The sequence below is a fragment of the Carica papaya genome, chromosome 8 (genome assembly GCF_054855325.1).
Source record: "Carica papaya isolate Zhongbai chromosome 8, ASM5485532v1, whole genome shotgun sequence".
Taxonomy (NCBI): Eukaryota; Viridiplantae; Streptophyta; class Magnoliopsida; order Brassicales; family Caricaceae; genus Carica; species Carica papaya.
Window position 1 is genome coordinate 17,710,522 of NC_142316.1, and position 25,383 is coordinate 17,735,904.

A 25,383-nucleotide genomic window follows, 5' to 3' on the forward strand; every position below is an offset into this window, starting at 1 on the left:
GTCCACAGATTTATTCGCAAATGTGAGTCACGGCGCCGTGGCATTTTACTTGATATTTGAACGAGAACAAGAGGTGCAGTGCGCACGCACAAGGAAACAAATGACGGGAGGGGGAAGAAAGGAGAAGGAGTTTATGTATTTGCAGCGCGAAATTAAACAGGTTCGATCATACCAGCACTAATGCACCGGATCCCATCAGAACTCCGCAGTTAAGTGTGCTTGGGCGAGAGTAGTACTCGGATGGGTGACCTCCTTGGAAGTCCTCGTGTCGCACTAATTTTTTTTTCAGACGGGTCGTTCGACGTTACGCTCGACTGGAATTAGGGTCCACTGGTTTATACGCAAATGTGAGTCAAGAAGCAGGGGCATTTTTATTGATATTAGAACGAGAAAGAGAGATGCAGAGTGCACGCACAAGGAAACAAATGACGGGAGGGGGATGGAGGGAGAAAAAGTGTATGTATTTGCAGCGCAGAATGAAACATGAGCAATCATACCAGCACCAATGCAACGGATTCTATCAGAACTCCGCAAGTTAAGGGTGCTTGGGCGAGAGAAGCACTAGGATGGGTGACCTCCTGCGAAGTCCTTATATTTCACCCATTTTCTTAGGAAGTTCTCGTGTTGCACCCATTTTTTTACAGATGATTCTTTCGACGATACGCACGATTTGAATTATGGTCCTCAGGTTTATTCGCAAATGTGAGTCACGGCACCGTAGCATTTTACTTGATATTAGAACGAGCACGGGAGGTGCAGTGCGCACGCACAAGGAAGCAAATAACAGGAGGGGGAAGAAAGGGGAAGGAGTTTATGTATTCGCAGCGCGAAATTAAACGGGTGCGATCATACCACCACTAATGCACCGGATACCATCAGAACTCCGCAGTTAAGTGTGCTTGGGCGAGAGTAGTACTCGGATGGGTGACCTCCTGGGAAGTCCTCGTGTCGCAACAATTTTTTTTCAGACGGGTCGTTCGACGTTACGCGCGACTGGAACAAGGGTCCGCTGGTTTATACGCAAATGTGAGTCAAGAAGCAGGGGCATTTTAATCGATATTAGAACGAGAATGAGAGGTGCATTGTGAATGCACAAGGAAACAATTGACGGGAGGGGTAAGAAAGGAGAAGGAGTGTATGTATTTGCAGCGCGAAATTAAACAGGTTCGATCATACCAGCACTAAAGCCCCGGATCCCATCAGAACTCCGCAGTTAAGTGTGCTTGGGCGAGAGTAGTACTCGGATGGGTGACCACTTGGGAAGCTCTCTTGTTGCACCTATTTTTTTTCGGATGGGTTGTTCGACGTTACGCGCGAATGGAATTATAAACCGCTGCTTCATTTGCAAAGGTGAGTCACCATCAGAACTCTGCAGTTAAGTGTGCTTGGGCGAGAGTAGTACTCGGATGGGTGACCTCTTGGGAAGTCCTCGTATCGCAATAATTTTTTTTCAGATGGGTCGTTAGACATTACGCGCGACTGGAACTTGTGTCCGCTGGTTTATACGCAAATGTGAGTCAAGAAGCAGGGGCATTTTAATCGATATTAGAACGAGAAGGAGAGGTGCAGTGTGAACGCACAAAGAAACAATTGATGGGAGAAGGAAGGAGAAGGAGTGTATGTATTTTCAGCACGAAATGAAACAGGTGCGATCAAACCAGCACAAATGCAACGGATTCTATCAGAACTCCGTAGGTAAGGGTGCTTTGGCGAGAGTAGTACTAGCATGGGTTACCTCCTGCGAAGTCCTTATATTTCACCAATTTTCTTGTGAAGTCCTCGTGTTGCACCCATTTTTTTGCAGATGATTATTTCGACGTTACGCGCAACTTGAATTATGGTCCTCAGGTTTATTCGCAAATGTGAGTCACGGCGCTGTAACATTTTACTTTATATTAGAACGAGAACAGGAGGTGCAGTGCTCACACACAAGGAAACAAATGACGGGAGTGGGAAGAAAGGGAAATGAGTTTATGTATTTGCAGCGCGAAATTAAAGAGGTGGGATCATACCAGCACTAATGCACCGGATCCCATCAGAACTCCGCAGTGAAGTGTGCTTGGGCGAGATTAGTACTCGGATGGGTGACCTCCTGGGAAGTCCTCGTGTCGCACAAATTTCTTTTCAGACGGGTTGTCCGACGTTACGCGGGTCTGGAACTAGGGTCCGCTGGTTTATACGCAAATGTGAGTCAAGAAGCAGGGGCATTTTAATCGATATTAGAACGAGAATGAGAGGTGAAGTGTGAACGCACAAGGAAACAAATGACGGGAGGGGGAAGAAAGGAGAAGGAGTGTATGTATTTGCAGCGCGAATTTAAACAGGTGCGATCTTACCAGCACTAAAGCCCCGGATCCCATCAGAACTCCGCAGTTAAGTGTGCTTGGGCGAGAGTAGTACTCGGATGGGTGACCACTTGGAAAGCCCTCGTGTTGCACCTATTTTTTTTCGAATGGGTTTTTCGACATTACGCGCGAATGGAATTATAAATCGCTGGTTCATTTGCAAAGGTGAGTCACGGTGCCGGGGCATATTACTTGATATTAGAACGAGAAAGAGAGATGCAGAGTGCACGCACAAGGAAACAAATGACGGGAGGTGGGATGGAAGAAGAAAGAGTGTATGTATTTGCAGTGCAGAATGAAACATGAGGGATCATACCAGCACTAATGCAACGGATTCTATCAGAACTCCGCAGTTAAGGGTGCTTGGGCGAGAAAAGTACTCGGATGGGTGACCTCCTGCGAAGTACTTATATTTCACCCATTTTCTTGGGAGGTCCTCGTGGTGCACCCATCTTTTTGCAGATGATTCTTTCGACGTTACGCGCGACTTGAATTATGGTCCGCAGGTTTATTCGCAAATGTGAGTCACGGAGCCGTGGCATTTTACTTGATATTAGAACGAGTACGAGAGTTGCAGTGCGCACGCACAAGGAAACAAATGACGGGAGGAGGAAGAAAAGAGAAGGAGTGTATGTATTTGAAGCGCAAAATTAAACAAGTGGCATCATACCAGCACTGATGCACTGGATCCCATCAGAACTCTGCAGTTAAGCGTGCTTGGGCGAGAGTAGTACTCGGATGGGTGACCTCTTGGGAAGTCTTCGTATCGCAACAATTTTCATTCAGATGGGTCGTTCGACGTTACGCGCGACTGGAACTATGGTCCACTGGTTTATACTCAAATGTGAGTCAAGAATCAGGGGCATTTTAATCAATATTAGAACGAGAAAGAGATGTGCAGTGTGAACGCACAAGGAAACAAATGATGGGAGGGGGGGCGGGAAGAAGGAGTGTATGTATTTTCAGCACCAAATTAAACAGGTGCGGTCACACCAGCAGAAATGCACCGGATCCCATCAGAACTTCGCAGTTAAGTGTGCTTTGGTGAAAGTAGTACAATGATGGGTTACCTCCTGGGAAGTTCTCGTGTTGCACCCATTTTTTTTTTTTCAGATGTGCCGTTCGACGTTACGCGCGACTTTAATTATGGTCCGCAGATTTATTCGCAAATGTGAGTCACGGCGCCGTGGCATTTTACTTGATATTTGAACGAGAACGAGAGGTGCAGTGCGCACGCACAAGGAAACAAATGATGGGAGGGGGAAGAAAGGAGAAGGAGTATGTTTTTGCAGCGCGAAATGAAACAGGTGCGATCATTCCAGCACTAATGCAATGGATTCTATCAGAACTCCGTAGGTAAGGGTGCTTGGGCGAGGGTAGTACTAGCATGGGTTACCTCCTGCGAAGTCCTTATATTTCACCCATTTTCTTGTGAAGTCCTCGTGTTGCACCCATTTTTTTGCAGATGATTCTTTCGACGTTACGCGCGACTTGATTTATGGTCCGCAGATTTATTCGCAAATGTGAGTCACGGCACCATCGCATTTTACTTAATATTAGAACGAGTAGGGGAGGTGCAGTGCGCACGCACAAAGAAACAAATGACGGGAGAGGGAAGAAAGGATTAGGAGTTTATGTATTTGCAGCGCAAAATTAAATAGGTGCGATCATACCAGCACTAATGCATCGGATCCCAGTAGAACTCCGCAGTTAAGTGTGCTTGGACGAGAGTAGTACTCGGATGGGTGACCTCCTGGGAAATCCACGTGTCGCACTAATTTTCTTTTCAGACAGGTCGTACGACGTTACGCGCGACTGGAACTAGGGTCCACTGGTTTATATGCAAATGTGAGTCAAGAAGCAGGGACATTTTAATCAATATTAGAATGAGAAGGAGAGATGCAGAGTGCACGCACAAGGAAACAAATGACGGGAGGGGGGATAGAGGGAGAAAAAGTGTATGTATTTGCAGCGGAGAATGAAACATGAGCAATCATACCAGCACCAATGTAACGGATTCTATTAGAACTCTGCAAGTTAAGAATGCTTTGGCGAGAGTAGCACTAGGATGGGTGACCTCCTGCGAAGTCCTTATATTTAACCCATTTTCTTAAGAAGTCCTCGTGTTGTACCCATTTTTTTGCAGATGATTCTTTCGATGATACGCGCGACTTGAATTATGGTCCTCAGGTTTATTCGCAAATGTGAGTCACGGCACCTTAGCATTTTACTTGATATTAGAACGAGCACGGGAGGTGCAGTGCGTACGCACAAGGAAAGAAATGACGGGAGGGGGAAGAAAGGAGAAAAAGTTTATGTATTTGCAGCGCGAAATTAAACAGGTGCGATCATACCAGCACTAATGCACCGGATCCCATCAGAACTCCGCAGTTAAGTGTGCTTGGGCGAGAGTAGTACTCGGATGGGTGACCTCCTAGGAAGTCCTCGTGTCGCACTAATTTCTTTTCAGACGGGTCGTTCGACGTTGCGCGCGACTGGAACTAGGGTCCACTGGTTTATAAGCAAATGTGAGTCAAGAAGCAGGGGCATTTTAATCGATATTAAAATGAGAAGGAGAGATGCAGAGTGCACGCACAAGGAAACAAATGACGGGAGGGGGGATGGAGGGAGAAAAAGTGTATGTATTTGCAGCGCATAATGAAATATGAGCAATCATACCAGCACCAATGCAACGGATTCTATTAGAACTCCGCAGGTTAAGGGTGCTTGGGCGAGAGTAGCACTAGGATGGGTGACCTCCTGCGAAGTCCTTATATTTCACCCATTTTCTTAGGAAGTCCTCGTGTTGTACCCATTTTTTTGCAGATGATTCTTTCGACGATACGCGCGACTTGAATTATGGTCCTCAGGTTTATTCGCAAATGTGAGTCACGGCACCGTAGCATTTTACTTTATATTAGAACGAGCACGGGAGGTGCAGTGCGCACGCACAAGAAAACAAATGACGGGAGGGGGGATGGAGGGAGAAAAAGTGTATGTATTTGCAGCGCAGAATGAAACATGAGCAATCATACCAGCACCAATGCAACGGATTCTATCAGAACTCCGCAAGTTAAGGGTGTTTGGGCGAGAGTATCACTAGGATGGTTGACCTCCTGCGAAGTCCTTATATTTCACAAATTTTCTTAAGAAGTCCTTGAGTTGCACCAATTTTTTTGCAGATGATTCTTTCGACGATACGCGTGACTTGAATTATGGTCCTCAGGTTTATTCGCAAATGTGAGTCATGGCACCGTAGCATTTTACTTTATATTAGAAGGAGCACGGGAGGTGCAGTGCGCACGCACAAGGAAACAAATGACGGGAGGGGGAAGAAAGGGGAATGAGTTTATGTATTTGCAGCGCAAAATTAAACAGGTGCGATCATACCAGCACAAATGGACCGGATCCCATCAGAACTCCGCAGTTAAGTGTGCTTTGGTGAAAGTAGTACAATGATGGGTTACCTCGTGGGAAGTTCTCGTGTTGCACCCATTTTCTTTTTTTCAGATGTGCCGTTCGACGTTACGCGCGACTTTAATTATGGTCCGTAGATTTATTCGCAAAGGTGAGTCACGGCGCCGTGGCATTTTACTTGATATTTGAACGAGAACGAGAGATGCAGAGTGCACGCACAAGGAAACAAATGACGGGAGGGGGAAGAAAGGAGAAAGAGTGTATGTATTTGCAGTGCAGAATGAAACATGAGGGATCATACCAGCACTAATACAACGGATTCTATCAGAACTCCGCAGTTAATGGTGCTTGGGCGAAAAAAGTTCTCGGATGGGTGACCTCCTGCGAAGTCCTTATATTTCACCCACTTTCTTGGGAAGTCCTCGTGTTGCACCCGTCTTTTTGCAGATGATTCTTTCGACGTTATACGCGACTTGATTTATGGTCCGCAGGTTTATTCGCAAATGTGAGTCACGGTGCCGTGGCATTTTACTTGATATTAGAACGAGTACGGGAGGTGCAGTGCGCACGCACAAGGAAACAAATGACAGGATGAGGAAGAAACGAGAATGTGTGTATGTATTTGAAGCGCAAAATTAAACAAGTGGCATCATACCAGCACTACTGCACTGGATCCCATCAGAACTCTGCAGTTAAGTGTGCTTGGGCGAGAGTAGTACTCGGATGGGAGACCTCTTGGGAAGTCCTCGTATCGCAACAATTTTTTTTCAGATGGGTCGTTCGACGTTAGGCGCGACTGGAACTATGGTCCGCTGGTTTATACGCAAATGTGAGTCAAGAATCAGGGGCATTTTAATCGATATTAGAACGAGAAGGAGAGGTGCAGTGTGAACGCACAAGGAAACAAATGATGGGAGGGGAGAGGGAAGAAGGAGTGTATGTATTTTCAGCACGAAATTAAACAGGTGCGGTCACACCAGCACAAATGCACCTGATCCCATCAGAACTCCGTAGTTAAGTGTGCTTTGGCGAAGTAGTACAATGATGGGTTACCTCCTGGGAAGTTCTCGTGTTGCACCCATTTTCTTTTTTTCAGAAGTGTCGTTCGACGTTACGCGCGACTTAAATTATGGTCCGCAGATTTATTCGCAAATGTGAGTCACAGCGCCGTGGTATTTTACTTGATATTTGAACGAGAACGAGAGGTGCAGTGCGCACGCACAAGGAAATAAATGACGGGAGGGGGAAGAAAGGAGAATGAGTTTATGTATTTGCAGCGCGAAATTAAACGGGTGCGGTCATACCAGCACTAATGCACCGGATCCCATCAGAACTCCGCAGTTAAGTGTGCTTGGGCGAGAGTAGTACTCGGATGGGTGACCTCTTGTGAAGTCCTCGTGTCGCACCAATTTTTTATCAGACGGGTCGTTCGACGTTAAGCGCGACTGGAACTACAATCCGCTGGTTTATACGCAAATGTGAGTCAAGAATCAGGGGCATTTTAATCGATATTAGAACGAGAAGGAGAGGTGCAGTGTGAACGCACAAGGAAACAAATGATGGGAGGGGAGAGGGAAGAAGGAGTGTATGTATTTTCAGCACGAAATTAAACAGGTGCGGTCACACCAGCACAAATGCACCGGATCCCATCAGAACTTCGCAGTTAAGTGTGCTTTGGCGAAAGTAGTACAATGATGGGTTACCTCCTGGGAAGTTCTTGTGTTGCACCCATTTTCTTTTTTTCAGATGTGTCGTTCGACGTTACGCCCGACTTTAATTATGGTCCGCAGATTTATTCGCAAATGTGAGTCACGGCGCCGTGGTATTTTACTTGATATTTGAACGAGAACGAGAGGTGCAGTGCGCACGCACAAGGAAACAAATGACAGGAAGGGGAAGAAAGGAGAATGAGTTTATGTATTTGCAGCGCGGAATTAAACGGGTGCGGTCATACCAGCACTAATGCACCGGATCCCATCAGAACTCCGCAGTTAAGTGTGCTTGGGCGAGAGTAGTACTCGGATGGGTGACCTCTTGTGAAGTCCTCGTGTCGCACCAATTTTTTATCAGACGGATCGTTCGACGTTAAGCGAGACTGGAACTACAATCTGCTGGTTTATACGCAAATGTGAGTCAAGAATCTGGGGCATTTTAATCGATATTAGAACGAGAAGGAGAGATGCAGTGTGAATGCACAAGGAAACAAATGATGGGAGGGGGGGAGGGAAGAAGGAGTGTATGTATTTTATGCCCGAAATTAAACAGGTGCGCTCACACCAGCACAAATGCACCGGATCCCATCAGAACTCCGCAGTTAAGTGTGCTTTGACGAAAGTAGTACAATGATGGGTTACCTCCTGGGAAGTTCTCGTGTTGCACCCATTTTCTTTTTTTCAGATGTGCCGTTCGACGTTACGCGCGACTTTAATTATGGTCTGCAGATTTATTCGCAAATGTGAGTCACGGTGCTGTGGCATTTTACTTGATATTTGAACGAGAACGAGAGGTGCAGTGCGCACGCACAAGGAAACAAATGACGGGAGGGGGAAGAACGGAGAAGTAGTTTATGTATTTGCAGCGCGAACTTAAACGGGTGTGATCAAACTAGCACTAATGCACCGGAGCCCATCAGAACTTCGCAATTAAGTGTGCTTGGGCGAGAGTAGTACTCGGATGGGTGACCTCCTGGGAAGTCCTCGTGTCGCACTAAATTTTTTTTTCAGACGGGTCGTTCGACGTTACACGCGACTGGAATTAGGGTCCACTGTTTTATATGCAAATGTGAGTCAAGAAGCAGGGGCATTTTAATCGATATTAGAACGAGAAGGAGAGATGCAGAGTGCACGCACAAGGGAATAAATGACGGGAGGGGGAATGGAGGGAGAAAAAGTGTATGTATTTGCAGCGCAGAATGAAACATGAGCAATCATACCAGCACCAATGCAACGGATTCTATCAGAACTCCGCAAGTTAAGGGTGCTTGGCCGAGAATAGCACTAGGAATGGTGACCTCCTGCGAAGTCCTTATATTTCAAACATTTTCTTAGGAAGTCCTCGTGTTGCACCCATTTTTTGCAGATGATTCTTTTAACGTTACGCGCGACTTGAATTATGGTCCTCAGGTTTATTCGCAAATGTGAGTCACGGCGCTGTAGCATTTTACTTGATATTAGAACGAGAACGGGAGCTGCAGTGCGCACACACAAGGAAACAAATGACGAGAGGGGGACGAAAGGGGAATGAGTTTATGTATTTGCAGCGGAAAATTAAACAGATGCAATCATTCCAGCAGTAATGCAACGGATCCCATCAGAACTCCGCAGTTAAGTGTGCTTGGGCGAGAGTAGTACTCGGATGGGTGACCTCTTGGGAAGTCGTCGTGTCGCACCAATTTTTTTTCAGACGGGTCGTTCGACGTTACGCGCGACTGGAACTAGGGTCCGCTGGTTTATACGCAAATGTGAGTCAAGAAGCAGGAGCATTTTAATCGATATTAGAACGAGAATGAGAGGTGAAGTGTGAACGCACAAGGAAACAAATGACCGGAGGGGGAAGAAAGGAGAAGGAGTGTATGTATTTGCAGCGCGAAATTAAACAGGTGCGATCATACCAGCTCTAAAGACCCGGATCCCATCAGAACTCCGCACTTAAGAGTGCTTGGGCGAGAGTAGTACTCGGATGGGTGACCACTTGGGAAGCCCTCGCGTTGCACCTATTTTTTTCGGATGGGTTGTTCGACATTACGCGCGAATAGAATTATAAACCGCTGGATCATTTGCAAAGGTGAGTCACTGTGCCGGGGCATATTACTTGATATTAGAACGAGAAAGAGAGATGCAGAGTGCACGCACAAGGAAACAAATGACGGGAGGGGGGATGGGAGGAGAAAGAGTGTATGTATTTGCAGTGCAGAATGAAACATGAGGGTTCATACCAGCACTAATGCAACGGATTCTATCAGAACTCCGCAGTTAAGGGTGCTTGGCCGAGAAAAGTACTCGGATGGGTGACCTCCTGCGAAGTCCTTATATTTCACCCATTTTCTTAGGAAGTCCTCGTGTTGCACCTATTTTTTTGCAGATGATTCTTTCGACGTTACGCGCGACTTAAATTATGGTCCTCAAGTTTATTCGCAAATGTGAGTCACGGCGCCGTGACATTTTACTTGATATTAGAACGAGAACGGGAGGTGCAGTGCGCACGCACAAGGAAACAAATGACGAGAGGGGGAAGAAAGAGGAATGAGTTTATGTATTTGCAGCGCGAAATTAAACAGGTGCGATCATACCAGCACTAATGCACCGGATTCCATCAGAACTCTGCAGTTATGTGTGCTTGGGCGAGATTAGTACTCGGATGGATAACCTCCTGGGAAGTCCTCGTGTCGCACCAATTTTTTTTTCAGACGGGTCGTTCAACGTTACGCATGTCTGGAACTAGGGTCCGCTGGTTTATACGCAAATCTGAGTCAAGAAGCAGGGGCATTTTAATCGATATTAGAACGAGAATGAGAGGTGAAGTGTGAACGCACAAGGAAACAAATGACGGGAGGGGGAAGAAAGGAGAAGGAGTATATGTATTTGCAGCGTGAAATTAAACAGGTTCGATTATACCAGCACTAAAGCTCCGGATCCCATCAGAACTCCGTAGTTAAGTGTGTTTGGGCGAGAGTAGTACTCGGATGGGTGACCACCTGGGAAGCCCTCGTGTTGCACCAATTTTTTTTCGGATGGGTTGTTCGACGTTACGCGCGAATGGAATTATAAACCGCTGGTTCATTTGCAAAGGTGAGTCACTGTGCCGGGGCATATTATTTGATATTAGAACGAGAAAGAGAGATGCAGAGTGCACGCACAAGGAAACAAATGACGGGAGGGGGGATGGAAGGAGAAAGAGTGTATGTATTTGCAGTGCAAAATGAAACATGAGGGATCATACCAGCACTAATGCAACGGATTCTATCAGAACTCCGTAGGTAAGGGTGCTTGGGCGAGAGTAGTACTAGCATGGGTTACCTCCTGCGAAATCCTTATATTTCACCCATTTTCTTGTGAAGTTCTCGTGTTGCACCCATTTTTTTGCAGATAATTCTTTCGACGTTACGCGCGACTTGAATTATGGTCCTCAGGTTTATTCGCAAATGTGAGTCACGGCGCCGTGACATTTTACTTGATATTAGAACGAGAACGGGAGGTGCAGTGCGCACGCACAAGGAAACAAATGACGGGAGGGGGAAGAAAGGGGAATGAGTTTATGTATTTGTAGCACAAAATTAAACGGGTGCGATCATACCAGCACAAATGCACCAGATCCCATCAGAACTCCGCAGTTAAGTGTGCTTAGGCGAGATTTGTACTCGGATGGGTGACCTCCTGGGAAGTCCTTGTGTCGCACCAATTTTTTTTCAGACGGGTCATTCGACGTTAGGCGCGTCTGGAACTAGGGTCCGCTGGTTTATACACAAATGTGAGTCTATAAGCAGGGGCATTTTAATCGATATTAAAACGAGAATGAGAGGTGAAGTGTTAACGCACAAGGATACAAATGACTGGAGGGGGAAGAAATGAGAAGGAGTGTATGTATTTGCAGCGCGAAATTAAACAGGTGCGATCATACCAGCACTAAAGCCCCGGATCCCATCAGAACTCCGCAGTTAAGTGTGCTTGGGTGAGAGTAGTACTCGGATAGGTGACCACTTGGGAAGCCCTCGTGTTGTACCTATTTTTTTTCGGATTGGTTGTTCGACGTTACGCGCGAATGGAATTATAAACCGCTGGTTCATTTGCAAAGGTGAGTCACAGTGCGGGGGCATATTACTTGATATTAGAACGAGAAAGAGAGATGCAGAGTGCACGCACAAGGAAACAAATGACGGGAGGGGGGATGGGAGGAGAAATTGTGTATGTATTTGCAGTGCAGAATGAAACATGAGGGATCATACCAGCACTAATGCAACGGATTCTATCAGAACTCCGCAGTTAAGTGTCCTTTGGCGAAAGTAGTATAATGATGGGTTACCTCCTTGGAAGTTCTCGTGTTGCACCCATTTTCTTTTTTTCAGATGTGCCGTTCGACCTTACGCGCGACCTTAATTATGGTCCGCAGATTTTTTCGCAAATGTAAGTCACGGCGCCGTGGCATTTTACTTGATATTTGAGCGAGAACGAGAGGTGCAGTGCGCACGCACAAGAAAACAAATGATGGGAGGTGGAATAAAGGAGAAGGAGTTTATGTATTTGCAGCGAAATTAAACAGGTTCGATCATACCAGCACTAATGCACCAGATCCCATCAGAACTCCGCAGTTAAGTATGCTTGGGAGAGAGTAGTACTCGAATGGGTTACCTCTTGGGAAATCCTCGTGTCGCACTAATTTTTTTTTCAGACGGGTCGTTCGACGTTACGCGCGACTGGAACAAGGGTTCACTGGTTTATACGCAAATGTGAGTCAAGAAGCAGGAGCATTTTAATCGATATTAGAACGAGAAAGAGAGATGCAGAGTGCATGCACAAGGAAACAAATGACGGGAGGGGGGATGGAGGTAGAGAAAGTATATGTATTTGCAGCACAGAATGAAACATGAGCAATCATACCAGCACCAATGCAACGGATTCTATCAGAACTCCGCAAGTTAAAGGTGCTTGGGCGAGAGTAGTACCCGGATGGGTGACCTCCTGGGAAGTCCTCGTGTCGCCTTAATTTTTTTTTTCAGACGGGTCGTTCGACGTTATGTGCGACTGCAACTAGGGTCCCCTGGTTTATACGCAAATGTGAGTCAAGAAGTAGGGGCATTTTAATCGATATTAGAACGAGAAGGAGATATGCAGAGTGCACGCACAAGGAAACAAATGACGGGAGGGGGAGGGAAGGAGAAAGAGTGTATGTATTTTCAGCACGAAATGAAACAGGTGCGATCATACTAGTACTAATGCATCGGATTCTATCAGAACTCCGTAGGTAAGGTGCTTGGGCGAGAGTAGTACTAGCATGGGTTACCTCCTGCGAAGTCCTTATATTTCACCCATTTTCTTGTGAAGTCCTCGTGTTGCACCCATTTTTTAACAGATGATTCTTTCGACGTTACGCGCAACTTGAATTATGGTCCTCAGGTTAATTCGCAAATGTGAGTCACGACACCGTAGTATTTTACTTGATATTAGAACGAGCACGGGAGGTGCAGTGCGCACGCACAAGGAAAGAAATGACGGGAGGGGGAAGAAAGGAGAAGGAGTTTATGTATTTGCAGCGCGGAATTAAACGGGTGCGATCATACCAGCACTAATGCACTGGATCCCATCAGAACTCTGCAGTTAAGTTTGCTTGGCCGAGAGTAGTACTCGGATGGGTGACCTCTTGGGAAGTCCTTGTGTCGCACCAATTTTTTTTCAGATGGGTCATTCGACGTTACGCGCGACTGGAACTATGGTTCGCTGGTTTATACGCAAATGTGAGTCAAGAAGCAGGGGCATTTTAATAGATATTAGAACGAGAAGGAGAGGTGCAGTGTGAACGCACAGTGAAACAATTGATAGGAGGGGGAGGGAAGGAGAATGAGTGTATGTATTTTCAGCACGAAATGAAACAGGTGCGATCATACCAGCACCAATGCTTCGGATTCTATCAGAACTCCGTAGGTAATGGTGCTTGGGCGAGAGTAGTACTAGCATGGGTTACCTCCTGCGAAGTCATTATATTTCACCCATTTTCTTGTGAAGTCCTTGTGTTGCACCCATTTTTTTGCAGATGATTCTTTCGACATTACGCGCGACTTGAATTATGGTCCTCAGGTTTATTCGCAAATGTGAGTCACGACGCCGTGGCATTTTACTTGATATTTGAATGAGAACGTAAGGTGCATTGCGCACGTACAAGGAAACAAATGACGGGAGGGGGAAGAAAGGAGAAGGATTTTATGTATTTGCAGCGTGAAATTAAACAGGTGCGATCATACCAGCACGAATGCACCAGATTCCATTAAAACTCCGCAGTTAAGTGTGCTTGGGCGAGATTAGTACTCGAATGGGTGACCTCCTGGGAAGTCCTCGTGTCGCACTAATTCTTTTTTTCAAACGGGTCGTTCGACGTTACGCGCGACTGGAACTAGGGTCCACTGGTTTATACGCAAATATGAGTCAGGAAGCAGGGGCATTTTAATCGATATTAGAACGAGAAGGAGAGATTCAGAGTGCACGCACATGGAAACAAATGACGGGAGGGGGGATGGAGGGAGAAAAAGTGTATGCAGCGCAGAATGAAACATGAGCAATCATACCAGCTCCAATGCAACGGATTCTATCAGAACTCCGCAAGTTAAGGGTGCTTGGGCGAGAGTTGCACTAGGATGGGTGACCTCCTGCGAAGTCCTTATATTTCACCCATTTTCTTAGGAAGTCCTCGTGTTGCACCCATTTTTTTGTAGATAATTCTTTCGACGATACGCGCGAGTTGAATTATGGTCCTCAGGTTTATTCGCAAATGTGAGTCACGGCACCGTAGCATTTTACTTGATATTAGAACGAGCACGGGAAGTGCAGTGTGCACGCACAAGGAAACAAATGACGAGAGGGGGAAGAAAGGAGAAGGAGTTTATGTATTTGCAGCGCGAAATTAAACGGGTGTGATCATATCAGCACTAATGCACCGGATCCCATCAAAAGTTCGCAGTTAAGTGTGCTTGGGCGAGAGTAGTACTCGGATGGGTGACCTCCTGGGAAGTCCTCGTGTCGCACCAATTTTTTTTCAGACGGGTCGTTCGACGTTACGCGCGACTGGAACTTGGGTCCGCTGGTTTATACGCAAATGTGAGTCAAGAAGCAGGGGCATTTTAATCGATATTAGAACAAGAAGTAGAGGTGTAGTGTGAACGCACAAGGAAACAATTGATGGGAGGGGGAGGGAAGGAGAAGGAGTGTATGTATTTTCAGCACGAAATGAAACAAGTGCGATCATACCAGCACTAATGCAACGGATTCTATCAGAGCTCCGTAGGTAAGGGTGCTTGGGCGAAAGTAGTACTAGCAAGGGTTACCTCCTGCGAAGTCCTTATATTGCACCCATTTTATTGTGAAGTCCTCGTGTTGCACCCATTTTTTTGCAGATGATTCTTTCGACGTTACGCGCGACTTGAATTATGGTCCTCAGGTTTATTCGCAAATTTGAGTCACGGCACCGTAGTATTTTACTTGACAAAAAAACGAGCACGGGAGGTGCAGTGCGCACGCACAAGGAAACAAAGGACGGGAGGGAGAAGAAAGGAGAAGGAGTTTATGTATTTGCAGCGCAAAATTAAACGGGTGCGATCATACCAGCACTAATGCTCCGTATCCGATCAGAACTCCGCAGTTAAGTGTGCTTGGGCGAGAGTAGTACTCGGATGGGTGACCTCCTGGGAAGTTCTTGTGTTGCACCAATTTTTTTTCAGACGGGTCGTACGACGTTACGCGCGACTGGAACTATGGTCCGCTGGTTTATACGCAAATGTGAGTCAAGAATCAGGGGTATTTTAATCGATATTAGAACGAGAAGGAGAGGTGCAGTGTGAACTCACAAGGAAACAAATGATGAGAGGGGGGGAGGGAAGAAGGAGTGTCTGTATTTTCAGCACGAAATGAAACAGGTGCGATCATACCAGCACTAATGCATCGGATTCTATTAGAACTCCGTAGGTAAGGGTGCTTGGGCGAGAGTAGTACTAGCATGGGTTACCTCCTGCGAAGTCCTTATATTTCACCCATTTTCTTGTGAAGTCCTCGTGTTGCACCCATCTTTTTGTAGATGATTCTTTCGACGTTACGCGCAACTTGATTTATGGTTCGCAGGTTTATTCGCAAATGTGAGTCACGGCGTCGTGGCATTTTACTTGATATTAGAACGAGTACGGGAGGTGCAGTGCGCACGCACAAGGAAACAAATGACGGGATGAGGAAGAAAAGAGAAGGAGTGTATGTATTTGCAGCGCGAAATTAAACAGGTGCGATTATACCAGCACTAATGCACTGGATCCCATCAGAACTCTGCAATTAAGCGTGCTTGGGAGAGGATAGTTCTCAGATGGGTTACCTCTTGGGAAGTCCCCGTATCGCAACAATTTTTTTTTAGATGGGTCGCTCGACGTTACGCGCGACTGGAACTATGGTCCGCTTGTTTATACGCAAATGTGAGTCAAGAATCTGGGGCATTTTAATCGATATTAGAACGAGAATGAGAGGTACAGTGTGAACGCACAAGGAAACAAATGATGGGAGGGGGGGAGGGAAGAAGGAGTCTATGTATTTTCAGCACGAAATTAAACAGGTGCGGTCACACCAGCACAAATGCACCGGATCCCATCAGAACTACGCAGTTAAGTGTGCTTTGGCGTAGGTAGTACAATGATGGGTTACCTCCTGGAAAGTTCTCGTGTTGCACCCATTTTCTTTTTTTCAGATGTGCCGTTCGACGTTACGCGCGACTTTAATTATGGTCCGCAGATTTATTCGCTAATGTGAGTCACGGCGCCCTGGCATTTTACTTGATATTTGAACGAGAACGAGAGGTGCAGTGCGCACGCACAAGGAAACAAATGACGGGAGGGGGAACAAAGCAGAAGGAGTTTATCCATTTGCAGCGCGAAATTAAACAATTGTGATCATACCAGCACTAATGCACCGGATCCCATTAGAACTCCGTAGTTAAGCGTGCTTGTGCGAGATTAGTACTCGGATGGGTGACCTCCTGGGAAGTCCTCGTGTCGCACTAATTTTTTTTTCAGACGGGTCGTACGACGTTGCGCGTGACTGGAACTAGAGTCCACTGGTTTATATGCAAATGTGAGTCAAGAAGCAGGTTTATACGCAAATGTGAGTCAAGAAGCAGAGACATTTTAATCGATATTAGAACGAGAAGGAGAGGTGCAGTGTGAACGCACAAGGAAACAATTGATGGGAGGGGGAGGGAAGGAGAATGAGTGTATGTATTTTCAGCGCGAAATGAAACAGGTGCGATCATACCACACTAATGCAATGGATTCTATCAGAACTCCGTAGGTAAAGGTGCTTGGGCGAGAGTAGTACTAGCATGGGTTACCTCCTGCTAAGTCCTTACATTTCACCCATTTTCTTGTGAAGTCCTCGTGTTGCACCCATTTTTTTGCAGATGATTCTTTCGACGTTACGCGCGACTTGAATTATGGTCCTCAGGTTTATTCGCAAATGTGAGTCACGGCGCTGTAGCATTTTACTTGATATTAGAACGAGAACGGGAGGTGCAGTGCGCACGCACAAGGAAACAAATGACGGGAGGGGGAAGAAAGGGGAATGAGTTTATGTATTTGCAGCGCAAAATTAAACAGGTGCGATCATACCAGCACTAATGCACCGGATCCCATCAAAACTCCACAGTTAAGTGTGCATGTGCGAGATTAGTACTCGGATGGGTGACCTCCTGGGAAGTCCTCATGTCGCACCAATTTTTTTTCAGACGTGTCGTTCGACGTTACACGCGTCTGGAACTAGGGTCCGCTGGTTTATACGCAAATGTGAGTCAAGAAGCAGGGGCATTTTAATCGATACTAGAACGAGAAGGAGACATGAAGTGTGAACGCACAAGGAAACAAATGACGGAGGGGGAAGAAAGGAGAATGAGTGTATGTATTTGCAGCGCGGAATTAAACAGGTGCGATCATACCAGCACTAAACCCCCGGATCCCATAAGAACTCCGTAGTTAGGTGTGCTTGGGCGAGAGTAGTACTCGGATGGGTGACCACTTGGGAAGCCCTCGTGTTGCACCTTTTTTTTCTCGGATGGGTTGTTCGACGTTATGCGCGAATGGAATTATAAACTGCTGTTTCATTTACAAAGGTGAGTCACGGTGCCGGGGCATATTACTTGATATTAGAACGAGAAAAAGAGATGCAGTGTGCACGCACAAGGAAACAAATGACGGGAGGGGGGATGGGAGGAGAAATAGTGTATGTATTTGCAATGCAGAATGAAACATGAGGGATCATACCAGCACTAATGCAACGGATTCTATCAGACCTCCGCAGTTAAGGGAGCTTGGGCGAGAAAAGTACTCGGATGGGTGACCTTCTGCGAAGTCCTTATATTTCACCCATTTTCTTGGGAGGTCCTCGTGTTGCACCCATCTTTTTGCAGATGATTCTTTCGATGTTCCACGCGACTTGATTTATGGTCCGCAGATTTATTCGCAAATGTGAGTCACGGCGCCGTGGCATTTTACTTGATATTAGAACGAGTACGGGAGGTGAAGTGCGCACGCACAAGGAAACAAATGATGGGAGGAGGAAGAAAAGAGAAGGAGTGTATGTATTTGAAGTGCAAAATTAAACAAGTGGCATCATGTCAGCACTAATGCACTGGATCCCATCAGAACTCTGCAGTTAAGTGTGCTTGGGCGAGAGTAGTACTCGGATGGGTGACCTCTTGGGAAGTCCTCGTATCGCAACAATTTTTTTTCAGATTGGTCGTTCGACGTTACGCGCGACCGGAACTATAGTCCGCTGATTTATACGCAAATGTGAGTCAAGAATCAGGGGCATTTTAAATTATATTCGAACGAGAAGGAGAGGTGCAGTGTGGACGCACAAGGAAACAAATGATGGGAGGGTGGGGAGGGAAGAAGGAGTGTATGTATTTTCAGCACAAAATTAAACAGGTGCTGTCACACCAGCACTAATGCACCGCATCCCATCAGAACTCCGCAGTTAAGTGTGCTTTGGCGAAAGTAGTACAATGATGGGTTACCTCCTGGGAAGTTCTCGTGTTGCACCCATTTTCTTTTTTTCAGATGTGCCGTTCGACGTTACGCGCGACTTTAATTATGGACCGCAGATTTATTCGCAAATGTGAGTCACGGCGTGGTGGCATTTTGCTTGATATTTGAACGAGAACGAGAGGTGCAGTGCGCATGCACAAGGAAACAAATGACGGGAGGGGGTAGAAAGGAGAAGGAGTTTATGTAATTGCAGCGCGAAATTAAACAGGTGCGATCATAACAGCACTAATGCACCGGATCCCATCAGTGCTCAGCAGTTAAGTGTGCTTGGGCGAGAGTAGTACTCTGATGGGTGACCTCCTGGGAACTTCTCGTGTCGCACTAATTTTTTTTTTTAAATGGGTCGTTCGACGTTACGCGCGACTGGAACTAGGGTCCACTGGTTTATACGCAAATGTGAGTCAAGAAGCAGGGGCATTTTAATCGATATTAGAACGAGAAGGAGAGATGCAGAGTGCACGCACAAGGAAACAAATGACGGGAGGGGGGATGGAGGGAGAAAAAGTGATGTATTTGCAGCGCAGAATGAAACATGAGCAATCATACCAGCACCAAAGCAACGGATTCTATCAGAACTCCACAAGTTAAGGGTGCTTGGGCGAGAGTAGCACTAGGATGGGTGACCTCCTGCGAAGTCCTTATATTTCACCCATTTTCTTAGGAAGTCCTCGTGTCGCACCAATTTTTTTTCAGACGTGTCGTTCGACGTTACACGCGTCTGGAACTAGGGTCCGCTGGTTTATACGCAAATGTGAGTCAAGAAGCAGGGGCATTTTAATCGATACTAGAACGAGAAGGAGACATGAAGTGTGAACGCACAAGGAAACAAATGACAGAGGGGGAAGAAAGGAGAATGAGTGTATGTATTTGCAGCGCGGAATTAAACAGGTGCGATCATACCAGCACTAAACCCCCGGATCCCATAAGAACTCCGCAGTTAGGTGTGCTTGGGCGAGAGTAGTACTCGGATGGGTGACCACTTGGGAAGCCCTCGTGTTGCACCTTTTTTTTCTCGGTTGGGTTGTTCGACGTTATGCGCGAATGGAATTATAAACTGCTGTTTCATTTGCAAAGGTGAGTCACGGTGCCGGGGCATATTACTTGATATTAGAACGAGAAAAAGAGATGCAGTGTGCACGCACAAGGAAACAAATGACGGGAGGGGGGATGGGAGGAGAAATAGTGTATGTATTTGCAATGCAGAATGAAACATGAGGGATCATACCAGCACTAATGCAACGGATTCTATCAGACCTCCGCAGTTAAGGGAGCTTGGGCGAGAAAAGTACTCGGATGGGTGACCTTCTGCGAAGTCCTTATATTTCACCCATTTTCTTGGGAGGTCCTCGTGTTGCACCCATCTTTTTGCAGATGATTCTTTCGATGTTACACGCGACTTGATTTATGGTCCGCAGGTTTATTCGCAAATGTGAGTCACGGCGCCGTGGCATTTTACTTGATATTAGAATGAGTACGGGAGGTGAAGTGCGCACACACAAGGAAACAAATGACGGGAGGAGGAAGAAAAGAGAAGGAGTGTATGTATTTGAAGTGCAAAATTAAACAAGTGGCATCATGTCAGCACTAATGCACTGGATCCCATCAGAACTCTGCAGTTAAGTGTGCTTGGGCGAGAGTAGTACTCGGATGGGTGACCTCTTGGGAAGTCCTCGTATCGCAACAATTTTTTTTCAGATTGGTCGTTCGACGTTACGCGCGACCGGAACTATGGTCCGCTGATTTATACGCAAATGTGAGTCAAGAATCAGGGGCATTTTAATTGATATTCGAACGAGAAGGAGAGGTGCAGTGTGGACGCACAAGGAAACAAATGATGGGAGGGTGGGGAGGGAAGAAGGAGTGTATGTATTTTTAGCACAAAATTAAACAGGTGCTGTCACACCAGCACTAATGCACCGCATCCCATCAGAACTCCGCAGTTAAGTGTGCTTTGGCGAAAGTAGTACAATGATGGGTTACCTCCTGGGAAGTTCTCGTGTTGCACCCATTTTCTTTTTTTCAGATGTGCCGTTCGACGTTACGCGCGACTTTAATTATGGACCGCAGATTTATTCGCAAATGTGAGTCACGGCGTGGTGGCATTTTGCTTGATATTTGAACGAGAACGAGAGGTGCAGTGCGCATGCACAAGGAAACAAATGACGGGAGGGGGTAGAAAGGAGAAGGAGTTTATGTAATTGCAGCGCGAAATTAAACAGGTGCGATCATACCAGCACTAATGCACCGGATCCCATCAGTGCTCAGCAGTTAAGTGTGCTTGGGCGAGAGTAGTACTCTGATGGGTGACCTCCTGGGAAGTTCTCGTGTCGCACTAATTTTTTTTTTTAAATGGGTCGTTCGACGTTACGCGCGACTGGAACTAGGGTCCACTGGTTTATACGCAAATGTGAGTCAAGAAGCAGGGGCATTTTAATCGATATTAGAACGAGAAGGAGAGATGCAGAGTGCACGCACAAGGAAACAAATGACGGGAGGGGGGATGGAGGGCGAAAAAGTGATGTATTTGCAGCGCAGAATGAAACATGAGCAATCATACCAGCACCAATGCAACGGATTCTATCAGAACTCCGCAAGTTAAGGGTGCTTGGGCGAGAGTAGCACTAGGATGGGTGACCTCCTGCGAAGTCCTTATATTTCACCCATTTTCTTAGGAAGTCCTCGTGTTGCACCCATTTTTTTGCAGATGATTCTTTCGACGATACGCACGACTTGAATTATGGTCCTCATATATATTCGAAAATGTGAGTCACGGCACCGTAGCATTTTACTTGATATTAGAACGAGCACGGTAGGTGCAGTGCGCACGCACAAGGAAACAAATGACGGGAGGAGGAAGAAAAGAGAAGGAGTGTATGTATATGAAGCGCAAAATTAAACAAGTTGCATCATACCAGCACTAAGGCACTGGATCCCATCAGAACTCTGTAGTTAAGGGTGCTTGGGCGAGAGTAGTGCTCGAATGGGTGACCTCTTGGAAGTCCTCATATCGCAAAAAAATTTTTTCAGATGGGTCGTTCGACGTTACTTGCGACTGGAACTATGGTTCGCTGGTTTATACGCAAATGTGAGTCAAGAAAAAGGGGTATTTTAATCGATATTAGAACGAGAAGGAGAGGTGCAGTGTGAACGCACAAGGAAACAAATGATGGGAGGTGGGAAGGGAAGAAGGAGTGTATGTATTTTCAGCACGAAATTAAACAGGTGCGGTCACACCAGCATAAATGCACCGGATCCCATCAGAACTCCGCAGGTAAGTGTGCTTTGGCGAAAGTAGTACAATGATGGGTTACCTCCTGGGAAGTTCTCGTGTTGCACCCATTTTCCTTTTTTCAGATGTGCAGTTCGACGTTACGCGCGACTTTAATTATGGTCCGCAGATTTATTCGCAAATGTGAGTCACGACATCGTGGCATTTTACTTGATATTTGAACGAGAACGAGAGGTGCAGTGCACACGCACAAGGAAACAAATGACGGGAGGGGATAGAAAGGAGAAGGAGTTTATGTATTTGCAGGCGAAATTAAACAGGTGCGATCATACCAGCACTAATGCACCGGATCCCATCAGAACTCCGCAGTTAAGTGTGCTTCGGCGAGAGTAGTACTCGGATGGGTGACCTCTTGGAAAGTCCTCGTGTCGCACTAATTTTTTTTTCAGACGGGTCGTTTATCGTTACGCGCGACTGGAGCTAGGGTCCACTGGTTTATACGCAAATGTGAGTCAAGAAGCAGGAGCATTTTAATCGATATTAGAACGAGAAGGAGAGGTGCAGTGTGAACGCACAAGGAAACAATTGATGGGAGGGGGTGGGAAGGAGAAGGAGTGTATGTATTTTCAGCACGAAATAAAACAGGTGCGATCATACCAGCACTAATGCAACGGATTCTATCAGAACTCCCTAGGTAAGGGTGCTTGGGCGAGAGTAGTACTAGCATGGGTTACCTCCTGCGAAGTCCTTATATTTCACCCATTTTCTTGTGAAGTCCTCTTGTCGCCCCAATTTTTTTTCAGACGGGTCGTTCGACGTTACGCACGTCTGGAATTAGGGTCCGCTGGTTTATACGCAAATGTGAGTCAAGAATCAGGGGCATTTTAATCGATATTAGAACGAGAATGAGAGGTGAAGTGTGAACGCACAAGGAAACAAATGACGGGAGGGGGAAGAAAGGAGAAGGAGTGTATGTATTTGTAGTGCGAAATTAAACAGGTGCGATCATACCAGCACTAAAGCTCCGAATCCCATTAAAACTCCGCAGTTAAGTGTGCTTGGGCGAGGGTAGTACTCGGATGGTTGACCACCTGGGAAGCCCTCGTGTTGCACCCATTTTCTTTTTTACAGATGTGCCGTTCGACGTTACGCGCGACTTTAATTATGGTCTGCAGATTTATTCGCAAATGTGAGTCACGGCGCCGTGGCATTTTACTTGATATTTGAACGAGAACGAGAGGTGCAGTGCGCACGCACAAGGAAACAAATGTCGGGAGGGGGAAGAAAGGAGAAGGAGTTTATGTATTTGCAGCACGAAATTAAACAGTTGCGATCATACCAGCACTAATGCACCAGATCCCATCAAAACTCCACAATTAATTGTGCTTTGGCGAGAGTTGTACTCGGATGGGTGACCTCCTGGGAAGTCCTCGTGTCGCACTAATTTTTTTTTCAGACGGGTCGTTCGACGTTACGCGCGACTGGAACTAGGGTCCACTGGTTTATACACAAATGTGAGTCAAGAAGCAGGGGCATTTTAATCAATATTATAACGAGAAGGAGAGATGCAGAGTGCACGCACAAGGAAACAAATGACGGGAGGGGGGATGGAGGGAGAAAAAGTGTATGTATTTGCAGCGCAGAATGAAACATGAGCCATCATACCAGCACCAATGCAACGGATTCTATCAGAACTCCGCAAGTTAAGGGTGCTTGGGCGAGAGTAGCACTAGGATGGGTGACCTACTGCGAAGTCCTTATATTTCACCCATTTTCTTAGGAAGTCCTCGTGTTGCACCCATTTTTTTGCAGATGATTCTTTCGACGATACGCGCGACTTGAATTATTGTCCCCAGGTTTATTCACAAATGTGAGTCACGGCACCTTAGCATTTTACTTGATATTAGAACGAGCACGGGAGGTGCAGTGTGCACGCACAAGGAAACAAATGACGGGTGGGGGAAGAGAGGAGAAGGAGTTTATGTATTTGCAGCGCTGAATTATACGGGTGCGATCATACCAGCACTAATGCACCGGATCCCATCAGAACTTCGCAGTTAAGTGTGCTTGGGCGAGAGTAGTACTAGGATGGGTGACCTCCTGGGAAGTCCTCGTGTCTCACCAATTTTTTTTCAGACGGGTCGTTCGACCTTACGCGCTACTGGAACTAGGGTCCGTTGGTTTATATGCAAATGTGAGTCAAGAAGCAGTGGCATTTTAATCGATATTAGAACGAGAAGGAGAGGTGTAGTGTGAACGCACAAGGAAACAATTGATGGCAGGGGGAGGGAAGGAGAAGGAGAGTATGTATTTTCAGCACGAAATGAAACAGGTGCGATCATACCAGCACTAATGCAACGGATTCTATCAGAAGTCCGTAGGTAAGGGTGCTTAGGCGAGAGTAGTACTAGCATGGGTTACCTCATGCGAAGTCCTTATATTTCACCCATTTTCTTGTGAAGTCCTTGTGTTGCACCCATTTTTTTACAGATGATTCTTTCGACGTTACGCGCGAGTTGAATTATGGTCTTCAGGTTTATTCGCAAATGTGAGTCACGGTGCTGTAGAATTTTACTTGATATTAGAACGAGAACGGGAGGTGCAGTGCGCACGCACAAGGAAACAAATGACGAGAGGGGGAAGAAAGGGGAAGGAGTGTATGTATTTGCAGCGGAAAACTAAACAGGTGCGATCATACCAGCACTAAAGCCCCGGATCCCATCTGAACTCCGCATTTAAGTGTGCTTGGGCGAGATTAGTACTTGGATGGTTGATCTCCTGGGAAGTTCTCGTGTCGCACAAAATTTTTTTCAGACTGGTCGTTCGACGTTACGCGCGTCTGGAACTAGGGTCCGCTGATTTATACGCAAATGTGAGTCAAGAAGCAGGGGCATTTTAATCGATATTAGAACGAGAATGAGAGGTGAAGTGTGAATGCACAAGGAAACAATTGACGGGAGGGGGAAGAAAGGAGAAGGAGTGTATGTATTTGCAGCGCAAAATTAAACCGGTGCGATCATACCGGCACTACAGCCCCGGATCCCATTAGAACTCCGCAGTTAAGTGTGCTTGGGCGAGAGTAGTACTCGGATCGGTGACGACCTGGGAAGCCCTCTTGTTGCACCTATTTTTTTTCGGATGGGATGTTCGACGTTACGCGCGAATGGAATTATAAACCGCTGGTTCATTTACAAAGGTGAGTCACGACGCCGGGGCATATTACTTGATATTAGAACGAGAAAGAGAGATGCAGAGAGCACGCACAAGGAAATAAATGACGGGAGGGGGGATGGGAGGAGAAAGAGTGTATGTATTTGCAGTGTAGAATGAAACATGAGGGATCATACCAGCACTAATGCAACGGATTCTATCAGAACTTCGCAGTTATGGGTGCTTGGGCGAGAAAAGTACTCGGATGGGTGACCTCCTGCGAAGTCCTTATATTTCACCCATTTTCTTGGGAGGTCCTCGTGTTGCACCCATCTTTTTGCAGATGATTCTTTCGACGTTACGCGCGACTTGATTTATGGTCTGCAGGTTTATTCGCAAATGTGAGTCACGACGCCGTGGCATTTTATTTGATATTAGAACGAGTACGGGAGGTGCAGTGCGCACGC

General features: G+C 46.4%; 3 non-coding genes and 44 pseudogenes across 3 annotated transcripts; all 47 read left to right on the plus strand.

Moving 5' to 3' along the window:
* The first annotated feature begins 158 nt into the window (after nt 1–158).
* On the plus strand, nt 159–277 carry LOC148246109 (5S ribosomal RNA; annotated as a pseudogene).
* Nucleotides 278–838: 561 nt separating this feature from the next.
* LOC148246110 (5S ribosomal RNA) lies at nt 839–957 on the plus strand (annotated as a pseudogene).
* A 205-nt stretch (nt 958–1,162) lies between these two features.
* Nucleotides 1,163–1,281, plus strand: LOC148246111 (5S ribosomal RNA; annotated as a pseudogene).
* Nucleotides 1,282–1,998: 717 nt separating this feature from the next.
* On the plus strand, nt 1,999–2,117 carry LOC148246112 (5S ribosomal RNA; annotated as a pseudogene).
* A 205-nt stretch (nt 2,118–2,322) lies between these two features.
* LOC148246113 (5S ribosomal RNA) lies at nt 2,323–2,441 on the plus strand (annotated as a pseudogene).
* A 561-nt stretch (nt 2,442–3,002) lies between these two features.
* LOC148246114 (5S ribosomal RNA) lies at nt 3,003–3,120 on the plus strand (annotated as a pseudogene).
* A 204-nt stretch (nt 3,121–3,324) lies between these two features.
* Nucleotides 3,325–3,443, plus strand: LOC148246115 (5S ribosomal RNA; annotated as a pseudogene).
* Nucleotides 3,444–4,004: 561 nt separating this feature from the next.
* On the plus strand, nt 4,005–4,123 carry LOC148246116 (5S ribosomal RNA; annotated as a pseudogene).
* Nucleotides 4,124–4,685: 562 nt separating this feature from the next.
* Nucleotides 4,686–4,804, plus strand: LOC148246117 (5S ribosomal RNA). Its single transcript, XR_015814479.1, has one exon. It is a non-coding gene; the product is annotated as a 5S ribosomal RNA (ribosomal RNA).
* Nucleotides 4,805–5,721: 917 nt separating this feature from the next.
* LOC148246118 (5S ribosomal RNA) lies at nt 5,722–5,840 on the plus strand (annotated as a pseudogene).
* A 564-nt stretch (nt 5,841–6,404) lies between these two features.
* Nucleotides 6,405–6,522, plus strand: LOC148246119 (5S ribosomal RNA; annotated as a pseudogene).
* Nucleotides 6,523–6,725: 203 nt separating this feature from the next.
* LOC148246120 (5S ribosomal RNA) lies at nt 6,726–6,843 on the plus strand (annotated as a pseudogene).
* Nucleotides 6,844–7,052: 209 nt separating this feature from the next.
* Nucleotides 7,053–7,171, plus strand: LOC148246121 (5S ribosomal RNA). Its single transcript, XR_015814507.1, has one exon. It is a non-coding gene; the product is annotated as a 5S ribosomal RNA (ribosomal RNA).
* Nucleotides 7,172–7,374: 203 nt separating this feature from the next.
* Nucleotides 7,375–7,493, plus strand: LOC148246122 (5S ribosomal RNA; annotated as a pseudogene).
* Nucleotides 7,494–7,702: 209 nt separating this feature from the next.
* On the plus strand, nt 7,703–7,821 carry LOC148246123 (5S ribosomal RNA). The gene has a single exon (XR_015814509.1). It is a non-coding gene; the product is annotated as a 5S ribosomal RNA (ribosomal RNA).
* A 204-nt stretch (nt 7,822–8,025) lies between these two features.
* LOC148246124 (5S ribosomal RNA) lies at nt 8,026–8,144 on the plus strand (annotated as a pseudogene).
* A 209-nt stretch (nt 8,145–8,353) lies between these two features.
* On the plus strand, nt 8,354–8,472 carry LOC148246125 (5S ribosomal RNA; annotated as a pseudogene).
* Nucleotides 8,473–9,034: 562 nt separating this feature from the next.
* Nucleotides 9,035–9,153, plus strand: LOC148246126 (5S ribosomal RNA; annotated as a pseudogene).
* A 205-nt stretch (nt 9,154–9,358) lies between these two features.
* LOC148246127 (5S ribosomal RNA) lies at nt 9,359–9,477 on the plus strand (annotated as a pseudogene).
* Nucleotides 9,478–10,036: 559 nt separating this feature from the next.
* Nucleotides 10,037–10,155, plus strand: LOC148246128 (5S ribosomal RNA; annotated as a pseudogene).
* Nucleotides 10,156–10,361: 206 nt separating this feature from the next.
* On the plus strand, nt 10,362–10,480 carry LOC148246129 (5S ribosomal RNA; annotated as a pseudogene).
* Nucleotides 10,481–11,040: 560 nt separating this feature from the next.
* LOC148246130 (5S ribosomal RNA) lies at nt 11,041–11,159 on the plus strand (annotated as a pseudogene).
* Nucleotides 11,160–11,364: 205 nt separating this feature from the next.
* Nucleotides 11,365–11,483, plus strand: LOC148246131 (5S ribosomal RNA; annotated as a pseudogene).
* Nucleotides 11,484–12,015: 532 nt separating this feature from the next.
* On the plus strand, nt 12,016–12,134 carry LOC148246132 (5S ribosomal RNA; annotated as a pseudogene).
* A 207-nt stretch (nt 12,135–12,341) lies between these two features.
* LOC148246133 (5S ribosomal RNA) lies at nt 12,342–12,461 on the plus strand (annotated as a pseudogene).
* A 560-nt stretch (nt 12,462–13,021) lies between these two features.
* LOC148246134 (5S ribosomal RNA) lies at nt 13,022–13,140 on the plus strand (annotated as a pseudogene).
* Nucleotides 13,141–13,699: 559 nt separating this feature from the next.
* LOC148246135 (5S ribosomal RNA) lies at nt 13,700–13,818 on the plus strand (annotated as a pseudogene).
* A 557-nt stretch (nt 13,819–14,375) lies between these two features.
* LOC148246136 (5S ribosomal RNA) lies at nt 14,376–14,494 on the plus strand (annotated as a pseudogene).
* Nucleotides 14,495–15,053: 559 nt separating this feature from the next.
* LOC148246137 (5S ribosomal RNA) lies at nt 15,054–15,172 on the plus strand (annotated as a pseudogene).
* A 558-nt stretch (nt 15,173–15,730) lies between these two features.
* On the plus strand, nt 15,731–15,849 carry LOC148246138 (5S ribosomal RNA; annotated as a pseudogene).
* A 204-nt stretch (nt 15,850–16,053) lies between these two features.
* Nucleotides 16,054–16,172, plus strand: LOC148246139 (5S ribosomal RNA; annotated as a pseudogene).
* A 209-nt stretch (nt 16,173–16,381) lies between these two features.
* LOC148246140 (5S ribosomal RNA) lies at nt 16,382–16,500 on the plus strand (annotated as a pseudogene).
* Nucleotides 16,501–17,089: 589 nt separating this feature from the next.
* On the plus strand, nt 17,090–17,208 carry LOC148246141 (5S ribosomal RNA; annotated as a pseudogene).
* Nucleotides 17,209–17,412: 204 nt separating this feature from the next.
* On the plus strand, nt 17,413–17,531 carry LOC148246142 (5S ribosomal RNA; annotated as a pseudogene).
* Nucleotides 17,532–18,092: 561 nt separating this feature from the next.
* On the plus strand, nt 18,093–18,210 carry LOC148246143 (5S ribosomal RNA; annotated as a pseudogene).
* Nucleotides 18,211–18,415: 205 nt separating this feature from the next.
* Nucleotides 18,416–18,534, plus strand: LOC148246144 (5S ribosomal RNA; annotated as a pseudogene).
* A 209-nt stretch (nt 18,535–18,743) lies between these two features.
* Nucleotides 18,744–18,862, plus strand: LOC148246145 (5S ribosomal RNA; annotated as a pseudogene).
* Nucleotides 18,863–19,423: 561 nt separating this feature from the next.
* LOC148246146 (5S ribosomal RNA) lies at nt 19,424–19,542 on the plus strand (annotated as a pseudogene).
* Nucleotides 19,543–20,103: 561 nt separating this feature from the next.
* Nucleotides 20,104–20,221, plus strand: LOC148246147 (5S ribosomal RNA; annotated as a pseudogene).
* A 205-nt stretch (nt 20,222–20,426) lies between these two features.
* LOC148246148 (5S ribosomal RNA) lies at nt 20,427–20,545 on the plus strand (annotated as a pseudogene).
* Nucleotides 20,546–20,754: 209 nt separating this feature from the next.
* Nucleotides 20,755–20,873, plus strand: LOC148246149 (5S ribosomal RNA; annotated as a pseudogene).
* Nucleotides 20,874–21,757: 884 nt separating this feature from the next.
* Nucleotides 21,758–21,876, plus strand: LOC148246150 (5S ribosomal RNA; annotated as a pseudogene).
* A 208-nt stretch (nt 21,877–22,084) lies between these two features.
* LOC148246151 (5S ribosomal RNA) lies at nt 22,085–22,203 on the plus strand (annotated as a pseudogene).
* Nucleotides 22,204–22,763: 560 nt separating this feature from the next.
* Nucleotides 22,764–22,882, plus strand: LOC148246152 (5S ribosomal RNA; annotated as a pseudogene).
* An 890-nt stretch (nt 22,883–23,772) lies between these two features.
* Nucleotides 23,773–23,891, plus strand: LOC148246153 (5S ribosomal RNA; annotated as a pseudogene).
* A 559-nt stretch (nt 23,892–24,450) lies between these two features.
* On the plus strand, nt 24,451–24,569 carry LOC148246154 (5S ribosomal RNA; annotated as a pseudogene).
* Nucleotides 24,570–24,774: 205 nt separating this feature from the next.
* Nucleotides 24,775–24,893, plus strand: LOC148246155 (5S ribosomal RNA; annotated as a pseudogene).
* The last annotated feature ends 490 nt before the right edge of the window (nt 24,894–25,383 follow it).